Below are 21,635 nucleotides of genomic sequence, written 5' to 3' on the forward strand. Positions count from 1 at the left end.
GTATATGCATCTAGGAACAAGATCCTACTAGGGCGAAAGAGTGATGTACTTAAAGCAGTGCATAGCAAATTAATAAGTACAAAAGCTACAAAGCAAAGGTACAAAAATATAAAGACTGCCTAAGCATGGTACAAACCATAAAAGCCTACAAATCAAACCCTAAAAGCTTACAAAAGTAACATGGGTACTAAATAAAGCATAGTTTAAATAGCTAAGCATTATCATGAACTATGAGCAAAGCAAAAACATAGTTAATATAACACAAAGCTCTTTCTCTCTTTCTCCCCCTATCATATCACTCCCCCTATCATGAATCATAGAAGTTGTGATGAACTTGAAACATATATACCTGTAACCTGAAACACTTGAACAAAACATGTTAGACCCTCAAGGTAAAGCAAGTAGTAAAATGACAAGTATAATGTAACAAGTAAATTGCAATCAAGTAAACATGATGTGAAACATGCGAGCAACTTGATCATACACCAAAACAGTCATATAAAAATGACTACAATGATCACATAGCAAACCAAATGATCATCCGAACATACATTCAATAAAGCGCAATAGCAAAAGGTTGTATGCATGTCCCACACACAAACAAAACAAAGTTTTCTTATTAACACAATGTCTTCTCATCCTTGGTATGTGCATCCCCCCTATGGAATAACTCTCCCCCTACACATGTGCACAAGAGTCATATAAAAATGACAAAGACTCTCTGGTATACTACTTTAGAGTATACTCTCCCCCTTTTTGACACAAATAGACAAAGGGGTTAAGGAGAAAAGAGGGTAAGAGATGAAGGTACGAACAATGATAATGATGCATGAGGGGTGCGAGATGAATGAGAAAATGAAGCTCAAAGCTAAGACAAAACAGCATGCTACAAAGCATAAGGTAAACATGACATGCTAGGATGAAGAAACAAGGTATAGACCAACGCATGACAAGGGTAGCAAAGGTGTGTGCAAGAGATGGCTATGTGTAATGCATGACCAATGCATGGAAAATGCACATGTGGGGCAAGGTGTGTTAAATACACAACCAATGAACCAAAAATGTTCCTAATGAGGAAACATGAGAAACCCCAAAGTTTGATACTTATCGGAGTCCAAACAAGTGAGAAAATATCTAAGAGGCATTTTATCAAACACCTAGCATGCAAACTATGAACAACAATGTGAAACAATGCATGAACATCATGAAATCTACCCTTAATACAAGTTCTTTATGCCATAAGGGGCCAACATCCAAAGCAAATCATCAAAAGAAACCAATCCTATACAAAAATTTGACAAAAAATAAGTTTTCCCAACCCCTATGATGGAAAACCCAACCAAGAGCACAAAAACTCTCCAAAACATAATATAGGATGCAAAACAATGAAAAGAGTTTAAAGTTACCTTAGAGATGTTAATGGAATGAAAAACCATTCAAATTGATTAGGTTTTGATATAAAAATATTGAAAGAGGGGTTTAAAAGAGGATGGGAGAGGTTAAAAACAGGTTTCCCACGAAAAGCCCTTTAAAAAGCTATTTCTGGGCATTTCGCGACTAGGCGAATTGAGAAGCGAGTCGCGAAAATTTTCACGAGTCGCGAGAGAGTCGCGAGTGAGTTGCGAAAGAGTCGTGAAAGTCTTCTGGATAAACTCGCGACTTGAGTTGTGCGACTGGCGAGTTGCGAAAATTTTTGCGAGTCGCGAGTGAGTTGTGAGCGAGTCGCGAGGTGAGTCGCGAAAAACTCAGACACTTGTTTTTCAACACAAAACTTGTTTAAACAAAGAAAAACAAAGTAAGCACTAAACATGAACACAAAGAGTGATAAAAATCACTTCCAAAAACATATAAAATGATCAAAAAACTTTTTGGATTAATCCATATATAGTTGAGCACACACACATCACATTTAAATAAGTACAATTGAACAAATGAATAAGACATTCATTGAACATTAGGCATGTGTGTTGTGTGTGCGTATCAAATGTGTAATAGTCCTTAGTCTAGAGTGAAGTTTCAATGATCAATTCAATCAAGTCATACACAACTAGTACTAAGTCAAGTGGTCTATCTCAATTATAGAAATGAACATATATGACCTCCCACAAGAAAATGATTACATATCTTTGAAGATTTTCATTTGGCTTCTTTACAATTCATAACATTTGATCATTTTGAATCAATACATCTCATTTTGAGATCAATGCCTAAAATTTTTTATATTTCAATTTGATAAACAAGCCTTTGGCTTTTTAGGCACCATACATTTTTTTATAAAAGTCGCTTTCCCTTTTTCCTAGTCAAATACTAGTATGTGTAACAGGCTTTTGCAGCTCAATATCTCTTTTCATTTTGAGATTTACATTGGTTGAGCTCTTTAAGTAAAAACATAATAAAAGAGTGGGAAGAGATATAGGCACAAGTCTACGCATGTATCAAAACCAGCATGACTATTAACAAATCATTCATGATAAGCTTGAAGATCGATTTACAACAATCACGCAAAGATGTCAAGATTTTTCCCACAAAGATATAAGTGCAAAAAGAACAAGCTAAGCTCATAAATGCACAAAGCCATTAGTACGAAGGTACAAGGCAAAACTCACATATGATATGTGCTCAAACATATACGATCAAACTTTTTGAATTTTTCACTTTTTATGTGGTTTTGGATTTTTACACACACAAAAACAAAAGCATAAAAGTAAGATCAAATGCAAACAAAACAATGCATATGAAGAGATGCATGATGCACAAATTTATGATAATGAAGCATCTAATGCATAAAGGGTCCTACAAAGATCGAAAGAATTAGATCAAGGACCAAAAAAGCAAAAGCTCAACTAAAGGAACCCTTCCTCATCCAAATAGAACGATTGTTTAGAATGAGTGTCTCATGAGAAGTGAGACGAGGGTTGAACCGAAGATGCACATAGACAAGGAGGTAAGAACATCAAACACTTTCTTCAACAACTTACCATTTTCCCCCAAAACTAGTTTAACTTTCATAGCACAATTTCCAAGAAGCTCAAGTTTCTCTTTTCTTTTTATTCTTTTAAGAGCTTGAAACTTAGAGCAATGAGGTCTTAGATGACCAAGGGTACCACAATGGTGACAAACAATAGGTTTAGGTCCACTAGGCTTTTTAGGGAGGGATCTAGCAACATGGTTTTGTTCTCTCTTCAACTTGGGACATTGAGGTCTAAAATGACCGATCACACCCCAATGGTGGCAAGTTGGAACAAACTTAGATCCATTCAAGACCTTAGATTAAGACCTAAACGGAGGCTTTGGCTTAAGAGCCTTTCTCTCCACTTTTTGATTTCTTTATGTGGAGGAATGTACACCAATTTGTCCTTTGAGGTAGAACACACAATAGGAATACAATCGGGTACCACAACATGATTGCAACAAATATCTTCATCATTTTTAACACTCGGTTCAACAATCAAACACTTGGCATGCATCTTAAGAGATTCATTTTCACATTTTAGCTCATCAACTAGTTTGTTAGACAAAACAAGTTTAGCATCCAAGTCCATATTCAATTATTCAAACTCTTTCAACTTCTCAAGAGAATTTTCATCAAGCTTCTTATACTTTTCAACCAATTTGTTGGATTCATTGAGCTTAGCAATCAAATCATCATTTTCACAAAATAACTTGCTCAAATCCTTATGAAACTTTTTAGCCTTTTTCTTAAAGAGTTTAATGTTAGGAATATCATCAACACCCAAGGATTCATGTAACATAGCATCACAATCATGAGGATTATCACTCATAAAGATATTTTCACAAACACGTGGCATGTTACATGTTTGTAAAACTGGTTTTGTATCTTATACAAAACACATAGCGGAAGCAACAAACAAGGATCTATTTCATTCATGATTGATAACGTGCACTATGTAAATTTCAGAATTTAAGAACAAGATAGCATACCTTGGTGTGGAGAAATTCAAAAATCAAGATTAGAAGCACTTGGGAACACTTTTAATCTTCACTCCAATTTCACTTTACGCCCAAGATGTGTGGTCTCTCAATCAGTTTTCAAAGGGAGAATGAAAGTATGTCTCACTCTCACATACACACTGTTTCTTATATCCCTAATAAAAATTATGTATGTCTCTCCCTTTATAACTAACAGATTATCTAATTGAGCTGGCCTATTGGGCCTTTCCAATTGAGCTTTAGTGTGTGGCTTGGAGTGGAACCAAAAGGGACCAATAAGACACTAGCTCCAATGGGCCTTGGGCTTTTCTGTCAACTCTTGACAAGTCCAAAGTTACCATTAATTATATTTAATACCACTATATAAATATAATTGCACTCTAGGCCTTATTAATAAATTATATCCCAAGATTTTATTGTACACGCAACCCCTTCATAAAATATTCGTAGTAATACAAAGTCATGAATATAGACTATCACTTTGAAAATTACTACATCTTAATCCTTGAGTACCCAGTTAATCCTTTAAAGTTATTCATTATATATTTATAAAATCTAATTTCATAAATATATACTTTAGTAATTTCTTATCAAAGTAGTTAAGCCTAACTCTCTGAGTAACTGAACCTATTAAACTTATCTCAAGGGAATATTTTATATCTCTATCAAGAGACTATGAATTCTATTTTAAGAATATATGTTCCATCAACGCTAAATGCGGCTACCCAACATACTGAGGCTTTGACCAATACTTTAGATCTCACTCCTGATATATCAAAGCAACCTACACCTTATGATCAGGTCCATTATTCTCTCAGGACTAAGAGTTCATTCAAATAAAAGTCGTGAGATTTATTATTCATTTGACAGTCATTAGGAGAATAATAAATCTCACAGCGGTCCAGTTCAATATGTCTTAACTCTTAAAACATATCAACATATCAACTAGAAGTCTCCACTTCCATGATCAAGATAAATCATCTTAGTTGATACGTTATAGTCTTCGCAGATGAGATGCCCAATTTCATCACCGACTATGAACTATAAATTCTGAGTTTACAAAGAACTTTTGACTTATATCTTCTGTGACTAAATCACATACTATGCATCTCATGGACTATATGATAATGTCTCAATATTCATGTTACCATTATTTTAGATAATAATAAAACAACTTTATTAATCACAATATTAAGTCATACACAATGTCATACATAATGTCATACATAATATCATACATAGCATCATACAATAGGATTTAAGGGCACAAATCCTAACATTACATTCATCAACATCCAAAACATGCATAGAAGCATATAAAGCACTATCCATGGCAAATAACACAAGGGGTCAAGGATCACACTTAGGTATTTAAACCACAACAACTGTACCTGCTCTGATAACAATTGAAAGTTCAAAAACGTGTAAAAACACCCTTGAACGTTTAGACTCCCAAAATACAAATTATCAATTCAAGCTTATAGACAAACAATGTACGTACGGAAAATGTAGATAAGCTAAAACAGTTGATAACTCAATCTAAACTAAATAAAATCACATCCACAGCAGAAATTAAATGGCAAAGATTAAGGTAAGAGAAATGCAAATACAATGACAACGCGGCGATGTGTTATCGAAGAGGAAACCGAAGTCCTCGGCGTAAAACCTCTCCGCCGCCCTCCAAGTGGTCAATAATCCACTAAAAAATGTAGCTGAGATACATGGACAACAAAAGACCCTCCAAGCCTAATCTGCCTAGTGTACCTAAGCCCTCCAAACTCCTACTCCAACGAGGTTACGCCGAACCTATTTCTTCTTTAGCTTACCGGATTCCGCTACAGCCCATAACATCAACCAATATGAAATTGGTCCCTTCTTAACTACTTGCCAAAGCACCAAACAGCCTTCTCACAGATGTGGGTATGGAGAGAAAAGGTTTTGGCAATGGACCTCTCAAGGATATAACAATGGAGAGGAAGAGAGTAGAGGAATTTGAAGAGTCTCTATATGAAGATTGTGGATGAGGCAATCTTATTTTTCTCTAGGGTTTCTCTCTTAAAATTCTCTCTGAAAGCTCTCTATATTTCGTGGGTATAAGGGGTATTTATACTAGGGTGAGAAAAGAATGCGAAGAGACAGATTTTCCTAAACAGGGCTAGCTGGCGGCTTGGTCTCGCGACTTGACTGAGTCGCGAGTTCAAGCCACGAGCAAACAGAATGGCCAGACTAGATATTTTGTCCTGGAGTGCTACAGCTGGCGTGACTGTTTAACTTCTCAGCACGCTTCACTCGTGTGCATCATCTGGCGGCTTGCAAGCCGCGAGCCACCCGCGAGATCTAGCCGCGAGTCCTTGCTTTGCTGCACATTCTTGAGCATTTCTTCACACCCTCTCACACACTACCCTTACATGAATCCCACTTAAATACAAGGTTTCTAAGTGCTGAATTAGAAGCAAATTGGCACGGAATAAAGCCAACACAATGGTTGATAAATTTCAACCTTACAAAATAGAATCTAATTCTATTTACCTAACCTTGATCCAGTAATCCATATTTATATCATCTATTGCCTCTACGTAGGACCAAGGATCAAATTCATATCCTTGTGGAATGACTTCAAAATTTTATTCCAAAAGTTTATTCCAAAAGTATGAATTTATTTGATAATTGATAATCCTCTCACTACAATATTGTATCGGTGTATTAGCTATATATCTAGAATAATTCCTTGTGGTGTATCTAATACAACTATCTCATTTCTAAATGTATTTTATAGTTGCCTTTTAACAAATTCTGATATATTTCTTCTAGAACAATTCTATGTATAGCTTTAAGATTATTCACATAGTTATCATCAAGAACTTTGTATTTGTACTTTACAAACATCTTATCTTCTTTATGACTACCAAAACAATCTTTTGAAATTCCTTTTGGATATCCAACATAAACACATATTTTTCTACCTTTTGATATCAATTTGTTGGACTTCCTTTCTAGCACAAGTGCTAGACATCCCCAAAAGTGGAAGTATCATATACTAGCTTTTCACCCAATCCACAATTTGACAGATGTTCTAGGAACAAACTTTTGAAATCAATTTTGGAACATGTATAGTAATGCATAGAGCATATCTCCAAAAGAAATAAGTAAATGGAAATACTTATCATGTACTTTACTATTTCTAAAAGAGTCTTATTCCTCCTTCATATATGCACTGACTTAAAGAAGTTATTGAAACTATATTCCTTTACAATAAAGGAACCCTAGATCATATTATCCTCTTAAATAGAATTCATAGATTGGGAATTTAACAAATAATGGTTCTAAAAGCCAATCTTTCACCAATCTTGAATACCATTTAGATTAATAAGATCTAGACATAAGTGCCAAACATACAATACCAAAGGACGGAAATTTTCTCTTTAAAAAGTAAAACATGTAAATCTCTATCTAGAAAATAATCATGGACAAAGCTTAGCATTACCAAACCAGAAACACTTTCATTTGGTTATACTTTTGAGTATAATTTCCTTTTGGCAACTACTAGGGCAACTAGCTAGCCCAAGTGTTTGGTATTTTAATTCCTCTTCTTACCACCTTTTCCTTTCGGTCTAGGCTAAGAATTTGAATTAAATCATATTGATCCTAGCCTTAGCTTTTAGGATGTCTTCCGTTGTGTAGAACTCACTCATCAATTCAGATAATATAAAAGAAATTTATTTTCAAAACAATCTGAATTGATCAAATCATTCTAACAAGAACTTGTGGATCATATCCATATGAGATTAACATTTAATCTCTACATCCAAGAATTCCAATTCATTTTAAAAATATAAAACATTTTTATAAATGATATAGAATTGGAACTCCTTAAGCCTTTCTTAGCACTCAATATGATTCATACCAAACATCTCATTTAGACTTAATATAAAGTCTAAAACTAGTACTAACTCTTGCATCTCATGCTTTAGTACAATTGAGATAGAAGTCAATGTAACATTTTAACATTTCAATGGAGACTATGATCACATCAATAACTATCTTTCATAAATGTATCATGTATAGGAAATTATGACAATGCTGAATCGAAACATAAACATGCACTTCAACTCCTTTAAGTACCATGTCCAAAATTATTTCTTAGTTAATGTGATTCAGTAAAAATAGTAGCTAGAGAACAAAATTATGACAACTTTATTATGAAACTATGAACATAATTACAGGGACATTGTATTTTGCATCCATAACCATATAGCATGGAACCCGAAAAAAATATTATACTAGGTGCAACGACAACCTAATCCCGCAATTAATATTCCTCGGAAGCTAGGTTATACCAATCACTATGATCAAGCGAGAATCATTCTCATTATTAATGCTATCATGGTAACTCTTACCAAATAAAAATAATTTGTCGCTTTTCCTTTAGCCTCTAAGTAATAATGACATAGCTCCGAAGGGAGATTAACATTACACTTAGTCTAGTGTACACCGTTGCCTAGAATCAATGTGAGTCACCAAGTAACTCCACAGAAGCGTGGTCGTTCTCAATGTAAAAACACACTTCATCAATCATTAAGAACCTGTAGTACCATGAATTAAACACCCTCCGAAGGGAGCAAGGCATATAAGCCAAGGCGAGGTGCCTAATCACACTACTATAAACCGACAATGGAGGCTGTGAGAATCAACCTTGAATCTCTCCCACTAGAAATTTTAAAACAAGTGGATTGTCATGAAATCCTTGTGATCTAATCACAATTTTAACCCTATATATCAAATGTGTTTAATTGTTTAAATTCAATGTGATGTAACTAAGTCACGTCACAATAGCGTAACGAACATTCGCGCAATCACAAAGAAGTTTAACCTTGTAATCCGTGAAGTAAATACCCTCCGCATGGAATGCAAGACTCAAAGTCGAGACAAGGTATCTTTTTACATTACAATAAACTTAACAAAAGAGTTATTGCAACACTCCCACTCGTTATTTGTGTTTTTCTTAAATAATTGTGATCCCATCACAACTAATAACCTTGCACTTGTTGAAGACTCTAATTTCATTAGAATCACTAACTAAAATAGAAGTCCTAAACTATTTAGGATTCCTTAAACCCTAATGGATCAAAAATTAGATATAAAGAACTCTATCCTTAATTTACTAGATAAAGTATTCTAATCTCATAAGAAACTATATAACTTTAATTAGAATTTTAATCTCATTAAAAACCTCTAATTAAAATAAATTAAGGACTTTTAATCATAAAACAATTTAGGACTAAGAGTTCTATTTAACTAATATCTTTGATATCATTAAGTCTTGTAGTTAGATAACGATTAATAAATGTCCTTAACTTTTAAAGACTATAAAATTAATCACATAGCTTTGCTGCTTTTTTTTTTTTTTTTTTTTATCAAAGTTTTAATACTTAGTCAAAAACAAGTGAAAATTCAAAATTCAGTGCCTTCGAGACTCGCAAAACTGAATTTTTTCAAAATTTTCAAGTAACCGTTTTTGGCATCTTCATTGTCCTTCCATCAAAAACACTTTTGATTTTATCAATTAAGATTTACAGATCAAACTTTAAGGTTTTCAAGATCATAATCAAGAACCCTAATAATGCTAGAAACCCTTGAAAACATAATCCTAATCTCATTAGGAATAAATTTCATGATCCTAGCATTAATATATATAAATATATATATAACGTAATATAAACTCATTACATTATAAAACTATATTATATTATATATATATATATATATATATATATAATATAATATACAGATTATTATATGTAATATATAATTATTACATTATATATATATATATATATATATATATATATATATATATATAACTTACATATAATATGCCTATATAACTTACAATTGATCAATGTAAGTTACATATATAAGTTATATAACTTACATATAACTTTCATTGACCAAGCCAAACGGTGCAAGGAATGAGTATAAGCAAATGATAGTTATTCGTGCCCTCCATTTCAATAACTACCATTTGATAATAACTACTCCTTTTGAATGGATATCACGGCCATAGTTATAGAAAGTTGCCGTGTAGAATTCTAATGGCTATATATATATAAATCATCTTGAAGTTTCATAAACTTCAATCTATATATTACATATATGAATCATGGCATATGAATTCCAACGCTAATAACGTAAATTCATAAAACCATGATTATCAAACCATGTCTACACAAGAATCTGGTTTTCTTAAATTCTAAAACTCAAACACATGTTATACAATCATGATATGAAAACCTGGCTCTAATACCAATTGTTGAAAAAACTGGTTTTGTATCTCATACAAAACACACAGCGGAAGCAACAAACATGGATCTATTTCATTCATGATTGATAACATGCACTATGTAAATTTCAGAATTTAAGTACAAGATAACGTACCTTGGTGAGGAGAAATTCAAAACAAAGATTAGAAGCACTTGGGAACACTTTTAATCTTCACTCCAATTCCACTTTATGCCCAAGATGTGTGGTCTCTCAATCAGTTTTCAAGGGAGAATAATTGAGTGGCTTCACTCACACATACACACCATTTCACAATCATGTCTCTTTCTTATTATTTTTCTTTATAAAAAATTCAGTATGTTTCTCCCTTTATAATTAACTGATTATCTAATTGAGCTGGCCTATTGGGCCTTTCCACTATATAAATATAGTTGCACTCTAGGCCTTATCTATAAATTATATCCCAAGACTTTATTATACAAGCCACCCCTTCATTAAAATATTCATAGTAATACAAAGTCATGAATATAGACTGCCACTTTGAAGATTACTACAGCTTAATCCTTGAGTACCCGATTTAATCATTTATGTTATTCATCATATATTTATGAAATCCAATTTCATAAATATATACTTTAGTAACTTCTTACTAATGTGGTTGGGCCCAACTCTCTGAATAACTAAGTCCATTAAACTTATCTTAAGGGAATATTTTATATCTCCATTAAGAGATTATGAATTCCATCTTGAGAATATATGTTCCATCAACACTAAATGCGGTTTCCCAACATACTGAGGTTTTGACCGTGACTAATAGATCTCACTCTTGATATATCAAAACAACATATATATCATGATCAGGTCCATTATTCTCTCAGGATTTAGAGTTGATTTTAATAGAAGTCATGAGATTTATTATTCATTTGACAGTCGTTAGGAGAATAATAAATCTCACAACAGTCCAGTTCAATATGTCTTAACTCTTAAAACATATCAACATATCAACTAGAAATCTCTACTTCCATGATCAAGACAAATCATCTTAGTTTATATGTTATAGTCTTCGCAGATGAAACACCAATTTTCATCACCGACTACGAACTACATTTTGAGTTTACAAGAAACTTGTGATTTACATCTTCTATGACTAAATCACATAAATCACATACAATGCTTCTCATGGACTATGATAATGTCTCATTAGTTCATTTATGGATAGTCTCATATAATTAAACAATTTAATTATTTAGGACATGCCAATAAATTAGATTTTAGGGCATAAACCCCAACAGATATAAATCACAAGTTCTTTGTAAACTCAGAATTATGGTTCATAGTCGGTGATGAAATTGGGCATTTCATCTGTGAAGACTATAACATATCAACTAAGATGATTTGTCTTGATCATGGAAGTGAAGACTTCTAGCTGGTATGTTGATATGTTTTAAGAGTTAAGACGTATTGAACTGGACTACTGTAACATTTATTATTCTCCAAACGGCTGTCAAATGAATAATGAATCTCACGACTTCTATTTACATGAACTCTTAATCCTGAGAGGATAATGGATCTGATCATGAAATATAGGTTGCTTTTATATATCAGGAGTGAGATCTAAAGATATGATCAAAACCTCAGTATGTTGGGTAGCCACATTTAGTGTTGATGGAACATATATTCTCAAGATGGAATTCATAATCTCTTAACGGAGATATAAAATATTCCCTTGAGATAAGTTTAATGAGTTTGGTTATTCAGAGTGTTGGGTCTAACCACTTTAGTAAGGAGTTACTAAAGTATATATTTATGAAATTAGATTTCATAAATATATGATAAATAACATAGAGGATTAAACTGGGTACTCAAGGATTAAGATGTAATAATTTACAAAGTGACAGTCTACATTAATAACTTTGTATTACTACGAATATTTTATGAAGGGGTTGCATGTATAATAAAGTTTTAGGATATAATTTATAAAGAAGGCCTAGAGTGCAACTATATTTATATAGTGGTATTAAATATAGTTAATGGTGACTTTGGACTTGTCAAGAGTTGACAGAAAAGCTCAAGGCCCATTGTAGCTAGTATCTTATTGACCTCATTTGGTTCCACTCTAAGCGACACACTAAAGCCCAATTGGAAAGGCCCAAAAGGCTAGCCTAATTAGATAATCAGTTAGATACAAATGGAGAAACATACAAAATTTTATGTGTATGTGACATCATTGTAAAATGGTGTGTATGTGAATGTGATACACTCTCTTATTCTCTTTTTGAAAACTAATTGAGAGACCACACTTCTTGGGCGTAAAGTGGAATTGGAGTGAAGATTAAAAATGTTCCCGAGTACTTTTAATCTTTTATTTTGAATTTCATTGCACCAATGTACGCTCTCTTATTCTTGAATTCTAAAATTTGCATAGTACATGTTAACAATTGCGAATGAAGTAGATTCGTTAATTTTTAGCTACGTATGTTTTATATGCGATACAAACATATATTTAACCAACAATTAGTATCAGAGCGGTCTTCAATTTCAAATTTATATAACATGTTTTGTGAGTTTTGGAATTAGAGATAATACTTTCATTATGTTAGAGGATTATATATATATATATATATATATATATATATATATATATTCTGCATGGTTGTTGAAACTATGGTTTGATGAAAACTAATATTAATGTTATGATGTTGTTTAAATTTGAATTTTTAAGTATATTGAATTGAACTTTAAGGCTATAACATCAATAGAATTTAGTTTTGATATCAAATTCTATTTATTATGTTCATATGGTGGTTGTTTATTCACAAAAAACCATTGAAAATTGTCTACATCTGCCTTTTAAAAATAGAAAACATGTGTTTTTTGCGGGTTACCTTCTTGTGAAGTTACTCACAAAAAATGCCTCTGAAGCAAAAAACTTTTCGCGGTAAGCTTTACTCGCGAAACAGTGGTGAGACAGTCATGAAAGTTTCTGTCTAAATTTTGTATTTTCACTATTTTGCCTTAAATTTTTTTCACAGGAAGAGTTTAGTCACAAGATTCTCGCAAAAATGAATTTTGAATTTTTTCTAAGTGTTTTCAAAAGTATAAAGTGCAAGGCTGTGTGTGATTAGATTACACATGTTTAAAAAAAAAAAAAAACCTTTATTTCAAATATCTAATGGGAGAGATATAAGGGTTGGATCTCACGGCCTTCATTGTCTATTCATAGAAATATGAAATATATATTTTGTCTTTGTTTCGAGCTTAGCATTTCATGCAGAGAGTATTTATTTTATGGTGCTACAAGATTGAACTACTTGGTTTATAGCGGTTTGATCAAACACCTTGTCTTAGCCTTGAGCTTTGCATTCCATGCAGAGGGTGTTTTGTATCATGGTACTACAAAATAAACCTGTTAAGGGAGATGAAATGTGACTACATATGATTCTAGACAATAGTATACACTAGACTAAGTATTATAGTATCCTCTATGCTGAGTTCTTACTATTATTACTTAGAGGCTAAATGTAAAACAACATATTATTAGTGTTTGATAAGAGTTATCATGATAACACTAATAATAAGATCAGTTCTCAATCAATCATAGTATTTAATATTCACTCTATGCTGAGGGATATTGAATATGAGATTGGGTTGTCAATACATATATTATATTATGGTTTTATTAAGGTTCCATATTATATGTTTATATGCTAAATTGATAATGTCCAGTTTACTTATTATATTCATGTTTATTGTTTTCAGATTTAAATCATGACATCATTTAGCCCACTTGTTGCTATTCTCAATTAAAACAAACTGACTAGATCCAACTATGTTAATTGGAAAAGAAATTTGGACATTGTTCTTACTACTGAAGAACACAAATATGTGCCTACTCAACAATGTCTTAGCTTTCCATCATCAGATGCTCCTCTTAAGGAAAAAAAGCAATATGATCGTTGGCAGAAATCTAATGAGATGGCCAATGCTATATCCTGACATCTATCTCAAATATTCTATAGCATCAAATACAGGATGTAGAATTGGTTTCGGACATTATGTTAAGTCTAAAGGAGATGTTTGGTGAGCAAGGCCGTTCGGCAAGACAAGAAACTATGAAGCAGATTTATAATACCAAAATGGCTAAAGGTACTTCAGTAAGGAAGCATTGTCTTAGTATGATCTCTAATCTGAATACATTGGAAGTTTTAGGTGCCGATATTGATGGAGAATCCCAAGTGGATATGATACTCCAGTCACTACCAGAATCATTCAAGGAATTCAAACATAACAATAATATGAACAAAAAGATTTATTCATTGTCTGAATTAATGAATGAGTTAGTAGCGGTAGAAGGCATCGTTGGTACTCCTAGTGTTGATGCCAATATGGCTAAAGCTTCTACTTCTCAACCTAAGTTGAAAGGCAAGGGTAAGAAGAAGAAGAAGAAGAAGAAGAAGAAGGGCTTCGCCAAGCAAGATGGTAAACAAGTTGCCTTAGGAGTTGCCAACAAAGGAAAGAAAACCAAAGGAAAGTGTTTCCATTGTGGTGAGAAAGGACATTGAAAGAGGAATTGTCCAATATTCAGAGCTGCCAAGAATAAGGGTATGAAAAGTTCCTTCTTGAAATATATTTGGTACAGAATCCCACGAATTCTTGGCGTGTGGATTCAGGTTGTACTAATTATATCTGCAATTCTTTGCAGGGGTTCCAGGAGACTAGAAAGCTAAATGAAGGGAAATGTTTCTTACCTTGGCTAATAGGAGTAAGATTCCAGTCCTAAATGAGTTGCAAAAATTAAATTCCTACGAACATTAGGTACATACATACAGTCTTCCAATATTAAAACTCTAGATTCAAAACAAAAAGTAAACACTCCAATAGCTACAACATGGATATTGTGTTATCCTGAAAGACAATGTTGTAATAAAAAAGGATAAAGTGTTTATCTGTTCTGGCAATATTTTTAATGGTCTTTACATTTTAACTATTAATAAGCATGAATTATACAATTTTGAATTAGATAATAACTCTCATGTAAAATCATTAAAGAGAAAGGTTCCTTCTACAAGTGATGCATATCTTTGGTACATGCGTTTAGGTCATATTAATTCAAACAGAATTCAAACACTTATCAAAGATGGACTTGTTGGTTTAAACATGGTTTGTATCTCGTACAAAACATATGCCGCGAAAATGTAACGGATCTACTTCATTCACAATTGATAATATGTACTATGTAAGTTTCAGAATTAAAAAACAAGAAAGCGTACCTTGGTGTGTTGAATTTCAAAACAAAGATCGAAAGCACTTGGGAATACTTTTGATCTTCACTCCAATTCCACTTTACGCTTAAGATGTGTGGTCTCTCAATCAGTTTCAAAGGGAGAATATCAAAGTGTCTAACACTTACGCATCACTTCTCAATGATGTTCTTGTAATTCTCTACATAAAATTTTGTATGTTTCTCCCTTTGTATCTAACTGATTATCTAATTAGACTGGCCTTTTGGGACTTTCCAATTGGGCTTAAGTGTATGGCTTGGAGTAGGACCAATAGGGACCAATAAGACATTAGCTCCAATGGGCCTTGGACTTTTCTGTCAACTCTTGACAAGTCCAAAGTTACCATTAATTATATTTAATACCACTATATAAATATAATTGCACTCTAGGCCTTATTTATAAATTATATCCCAAGACTTTATTGTACATGCAACCCCTTCATAAAATATTCGTAGTAATACAAAGTCATGAATGTAGACTGTCACTTTGTAGATTACTACATTTTAATTCCTTGAGTACCCGGTTTAATCCTTTAAAGTTATTCATTATATATTTATGAAATCCAATTCTATAAATATATACTTTAGTAACTCCTTACTAAAGTGGTTAGGTCTAACTCTCTGAATAACTGAACCCATTAAACTTATCTCAAGAGAATATTTTATATCTCCGTTAAGAGACTATGAATTCCATCTTGAGAATACATGTTCCATCAACACTAAATATGGCTGCCCAATATACTGAGATTTTGACCGTTACCTTAGATCTCACTCCTGATATATCAAAACAACCTACATTTCATGCTCAGGTCCATTATCCTCTTAGGATTAAGAGTTCATGCAAATAAAAGTCATGAGATTTATTATTCATTTGACAGTCGTTAAGAGAATAATAAATCTCACAACGGTCCAGTTCAATATGTCTTAACTCTTAAAACATATCAACACATCAACTAAAAGTCTCCACTTCCATGATCAAGATAAATCATCTTAGTTGATATGTTATAGTCTTCGCAGATGAAACGCCTAATTTCATCACCGACTACGAACTAAAATTATGAGTTTACAAAGAATTTGTGACTTATATCTTCTATGACTAAATCACATAAATCACATACTATGCATCTCATGGACTATATGATAATGTCCAAATATTCATGTTACCATTATTTTAGATTATAATAAAATAACTTTATTAATCACAATATTAAGTCATACATAATATCATACATAGCATCATACAATAGGATTTAAGGGCGCTAATCCTAACAGGACTCTTAGGGCCCAAGGACTTTATTGTTTTTCCAGTTTGTGAATCTTAATTAGAGGGTAAAATGATCAAACAACCTTTTAATGCAAAAGGTAGAAGAGCCAAAGGGTTGCTAGAACTAGTACATTCAGATGTATGTAGTTCTATGTCAATCCAAGCAAGAGGTGGCTATGAGTATTTCATTACCTTCATTGATGATTATTCTAGATTTGGTTATGTGTACCTATTGAAACGGAAGTTCGAAACTTTTGAAAAGTTCAAAGAGTTTAGAGCTGAAATTGAGAATCAATTAAGTAAACGCATAAAGACCATTCGATTTGATCGAGATGGCGAATACCTTCTTGGAAATTTCAAGGATTACTTGACTGAAAATGAGATTATATCCCAGTTGACTACACCTGGAACTCCACCACAAAATGGTGTAGCAGAAAGATGGAATAAAACTCTTTTAGATATGGTTAGATCCATGTTGAGTTATTCAACTCTACCAATTTCCTTTTGGGGATATGCCTTAAGTACTGCAATGTATCTTCTGAATTTAGTACCTTGAAAGTCTGTTCCTAAAAAAGCTGTAGAGTTGTGGACTAGGCGTAAGCCTAGTATGAGACATCTCCATATTTGGGGTTATCCAGCATATGTGTTGAAAGGAAAGTCTGACAAATTACAGTCTAAAACAGAAGTGGTATTTTTTGTAGGGTATCCAAAAGGAACTGTTAGTGTTTTATTCTATAGTTATAAGGATAATAAAGTGTTTGTTAGCACAAATGCCAAATTCTTGGAAAATGACTATATGAATGATTATACTCGTAGATGTAAAGTTGTTTTGGCTGAAATGAATGAATTTGTAGTTGAACAACCAATGGATGAAATTAGGGATGATGTGGCTGTATTAGATACACCACAAGATATTACTCATGAGATGACTAGTACACAAGTGCCTCATCGTAGTAGGAGAATTGTTCAGCCTCCTATAAGATTTATAGGTTTGGAAAAAACTTATGAAGCTATCTCAAAAGAGGCTGAATCAGATCCCTACACTTATGAGGAGGAAATGAATGATATAGATGCATATCATTGTGTCCAAGCTATGAAATCTGAATTAGATTCTATGTATTCCAATCAAGTTTGGGATCTTGTAAAGGCATCTAATGGTATTAAATCTGTTGATTGCAAATGGGTTTACAAGAGGAAGAGAGGGATAGATGGAAAAGTTGAAACCTTTAAAGTAAGACTAATGGTGTAAGGGTATACACAAAAAGAAGGTATTGATTATAATGAAACTTTTTTGCGAGTAGCCATGCTTAAATCTATCAGAATTCTCTTATCCATTGCTGCACATTTTGATTATGATATTTGGCAACTGGATGTCAAGACTGAATTTTTTAATGACAATCTTGATGAAGAAATCTATATGATGCAACCGAAAGGTTTCATAGCAAAGAACCAAGAGCATATGGTATGCAAGTTGAAATGTCCATTTATGGACTTAAGCAAACATCTAGGTCATGGAACATCAGATTTGATCAAGCAATCAAGTCATTTGGTTTTGAGAAAAATCTTGATGAACCATGTTGTTAGGATTTGTGCCCTTAAATCCTATTGTATGATGCTATGTATGACATTATGTATGAGTTAATGTTGTTTTTAATAAAGTTGTTTTATTATTATCTAAAATAATGGTAACATGAATATTGAGACATTATCATATAGTCCATGCGATGCACAGTATATAATTTATGTGATTTAGTCACAAAAGATATAAGTCACAAGTTCTTTGTAAACTCAGAATTTATAATTCATAGTCGGCGATAAAATTGAGCATTTCATCTGCGAAGACTATAATGTATCAACTAAGATGATTTGTCTTGATCATGGAAGTGGAGACTTCTAGTTGATATGTTGATATGTTGATATGTTTTAAGAGTTAAGATATATTGAACTAGGCCACTGTGAGATTTATTATTCTCCTAACGACTGTCAAAAGAATAATAAATCTCATGACTTCTATTTGCATGAACTCTTAATCCTGAGAGAATAATGGACTTGATAATTACGTGTAGGTTGCTTTGATATATCAGGAGTGAGATCTAAAGTAACGGTCAAAACCTTAGTATGTTGGGCAATTACATTTAGTGTTGATGGAACATAGATTCTCAAGATAAAATTCATAATCTCTTGATGGAGATATAAAATATTCCTTTGAGATAAGTTTAATGGGTTTGGTTATTCAGAGTGTTAGGCCTAATCACTTTAGTAAGGAGTTACTAAAGTATATATTTATGAAATTGGATTTCATAAATATATGATGAATAATCTTAAAAGATTAAACCGGGTACTCAAGGATAAGATGTAGTAATTTACAAAGTGGTAGTCTACATTCATGACTTTGTATTACTACGAATATTTTATGAAGGAGTTGCATATATAATAAAGTCTTGGGATATAATTAGTTAATAAGGCCTAGAGTGCAATTATTTTTATATAGTGGTATTAAATATAATTAATGGTAACTTTGGACTTGTCAAGAGTTGACAGAAAAGCCCAAAACCCATTAGAGCTAGTGTCTTATTGGTCCCTTTTGCTCCCACTCCAAGCCACACATTAAAGCCCAATTGGAAAGGCCCAATTGACCAGCCCAATTAGATAATCAGTTAGTTATAAAGGGAGAAACATACAGAATTTTTATTAGTGATATAAGAAACGGTGTGTATGTGAGAGTGAGACACTCTTTCATTCTCCCTTTGAAAACTGATTGAGAGACCACACATCTTGGGCGTAAAGTAGAATTGGAGTGAAGATTAAAAGTGTTCCCAAGTGCTTCTAATCTTTGTTTTGAATTTCTCCACACAGAGGTACGCTATCTTGTTCTTAAATTCTGAAATTTATATAGTACACGTTATCAATCATGAATGAAATAGATCCTTATTTGTTGCTTCCGCTATGTGTTTTGTATGAGATACAAAACCAGATTTTCCAACACATGTGTGTACAAAAGACATAGAGATAAAGTAGTAATGTTCCTAGTGCTTTATGTTGTTGATATTCTACTCATTGGAAATGATGTAGGGGTAATGTCATTCGTAAATGTTTGGTTGTCAAGCCAATTTGATATGAAGGACTTGGGTGAAGCTAACTTTATTCTAGGGATCAAGCTTTGGCGAGATCACAAGAATAAGATGTTAGGTTATCACAAGCTGGATATATAGATAAGGTTCTAGAACGGTTTAGCATGCAAAACTCCAAGAAATTATTACTTCCTTTTAGACATGGAGTTCTTCTGTCTGATGATCAAAGGCCTAAGACTCTTGAGGAAGAAAATATGATGAGACAAATTCCTTATGCTTCTGCAGTGGGAAGTCTCATGTATGCCATGCTATGTACTAGGCCAGATATCTGCTATTCAATTGGCATGGTCAACCGATATCAATCAAATCTAGGACCAAAACATTGGCATGTTGTAAAGCATATTCTCAAGTATCTACGGAGAACAAGAAATTATATGCTTGTTTACCATAGTGAGGATTTGATTCCCATTGGCTATACAGATTTAGATTTTCAATCAGATCTTGATTTCAGAAAGTCCACTTCAGGTTGTGTGTTCACCTTGGGAGGTGGAGCCATAAGTTGGAGGAGTGTTAAGCAGTCTTGTATTGCGGACTCCACCATGGAAGCTGAATATGTTGCTGCTTGAGAAGCGGCAAAGGAAGTTGTTTGGCTCAAGAAATTCCTTTCTAATCTTGGTGTTGTGAGAATGGAGCAAGTTCCCATCACATTTTTTTACGAAAATTGTGAAGCGGTTGCACAATCCAAAGATTCAAGGAATCATAAGAAAAGAAAGCACATTGAGAGAAAGTACCAAATTATTCAAGACATTGTTGCTCGAAGAGACGTAGTAGTAGCAAAGATTGATAGTGCAAGTAATCTAGCAGATCCCTTTCCTAAAGCCTTGCCCCAAAGGACTTTTGAGTCACATTTGGAGGAAATGAGAGTTAGATTAGTGCACAGTAGTCTTTAAGGCAAGTGGGAGATTGTTAGGATGTGTGCTCTTAAATCCTATTGTATGATGCTATGTATGACATTATATATGACTTAATGTTGTAATTAATAAAGTTGTTTTATTATAATCTAAAATAATGGTAACATAAATATTGGACATTATCATATAGTCCATGAGATGCATAGTATGTGATTTATGTGAAAGGTCGCAGAAGATATAAATCACAAGTTCTGTGTAAACTCAGAATTATAGTTTGTAGTCGGTGATGAAATTGGGCATTTCATCTTCAAAGACTATAACAAATCAACTAAGATGATTTGTCTTGATCATGGAAGTGGAGACTTCTAGTTGGTATGTTGATATGTTTTAAGAGTTAAGACATATTGAACTGGACCACTGTGAGATTTATTATTCTCCTAATGACTGTCAAATGAATAATAAATCTCACGACTTCTATTTACGTGAACCTTAATCCTGAGAGGATAATGGACATGTTCATGAAATGTAGGTTGCTTTAATATATCAGGAATGAAATCTAAAGACACGATCAAAATCTCAATATGTTGGGCAGCCACATTTAGTGTTGATGGAACATATATTCCCAAGATGGAATTCATAGTCTCTTAACGGAGATACAAAATATTCCCTTGAGATAAGTTTAATGGGTTTGGTTATTCAGAGTGTTGAGTCTAACCACTTTAGTAGGGAGTTACTAAAATATATATTTATGAAATTGGATTTCATAAATATATGATGAATAACATAAAGGATTAAACTGGCTACACAAGGATTAAGATGTAGCAATTTACAAAATGACAGTTTACATTCATAACTTTATATTACTATGAATATTTTAT

Source organism: Castanea sativa, chromosome 6 (genome assembly GCF_040712315.1).
Source record: "Castanea sativa cultivar Marrone di Chiusa Pesio chromosome 6, ASM4071231v1".
Classification (NCBI taxonomy): domain Eukaryota; kingdom Viridiplantae; phylum Streptophyta; class Magnoliopsida; order Fagales; family Fagaceae; genus Castanea; species Castanea sativa.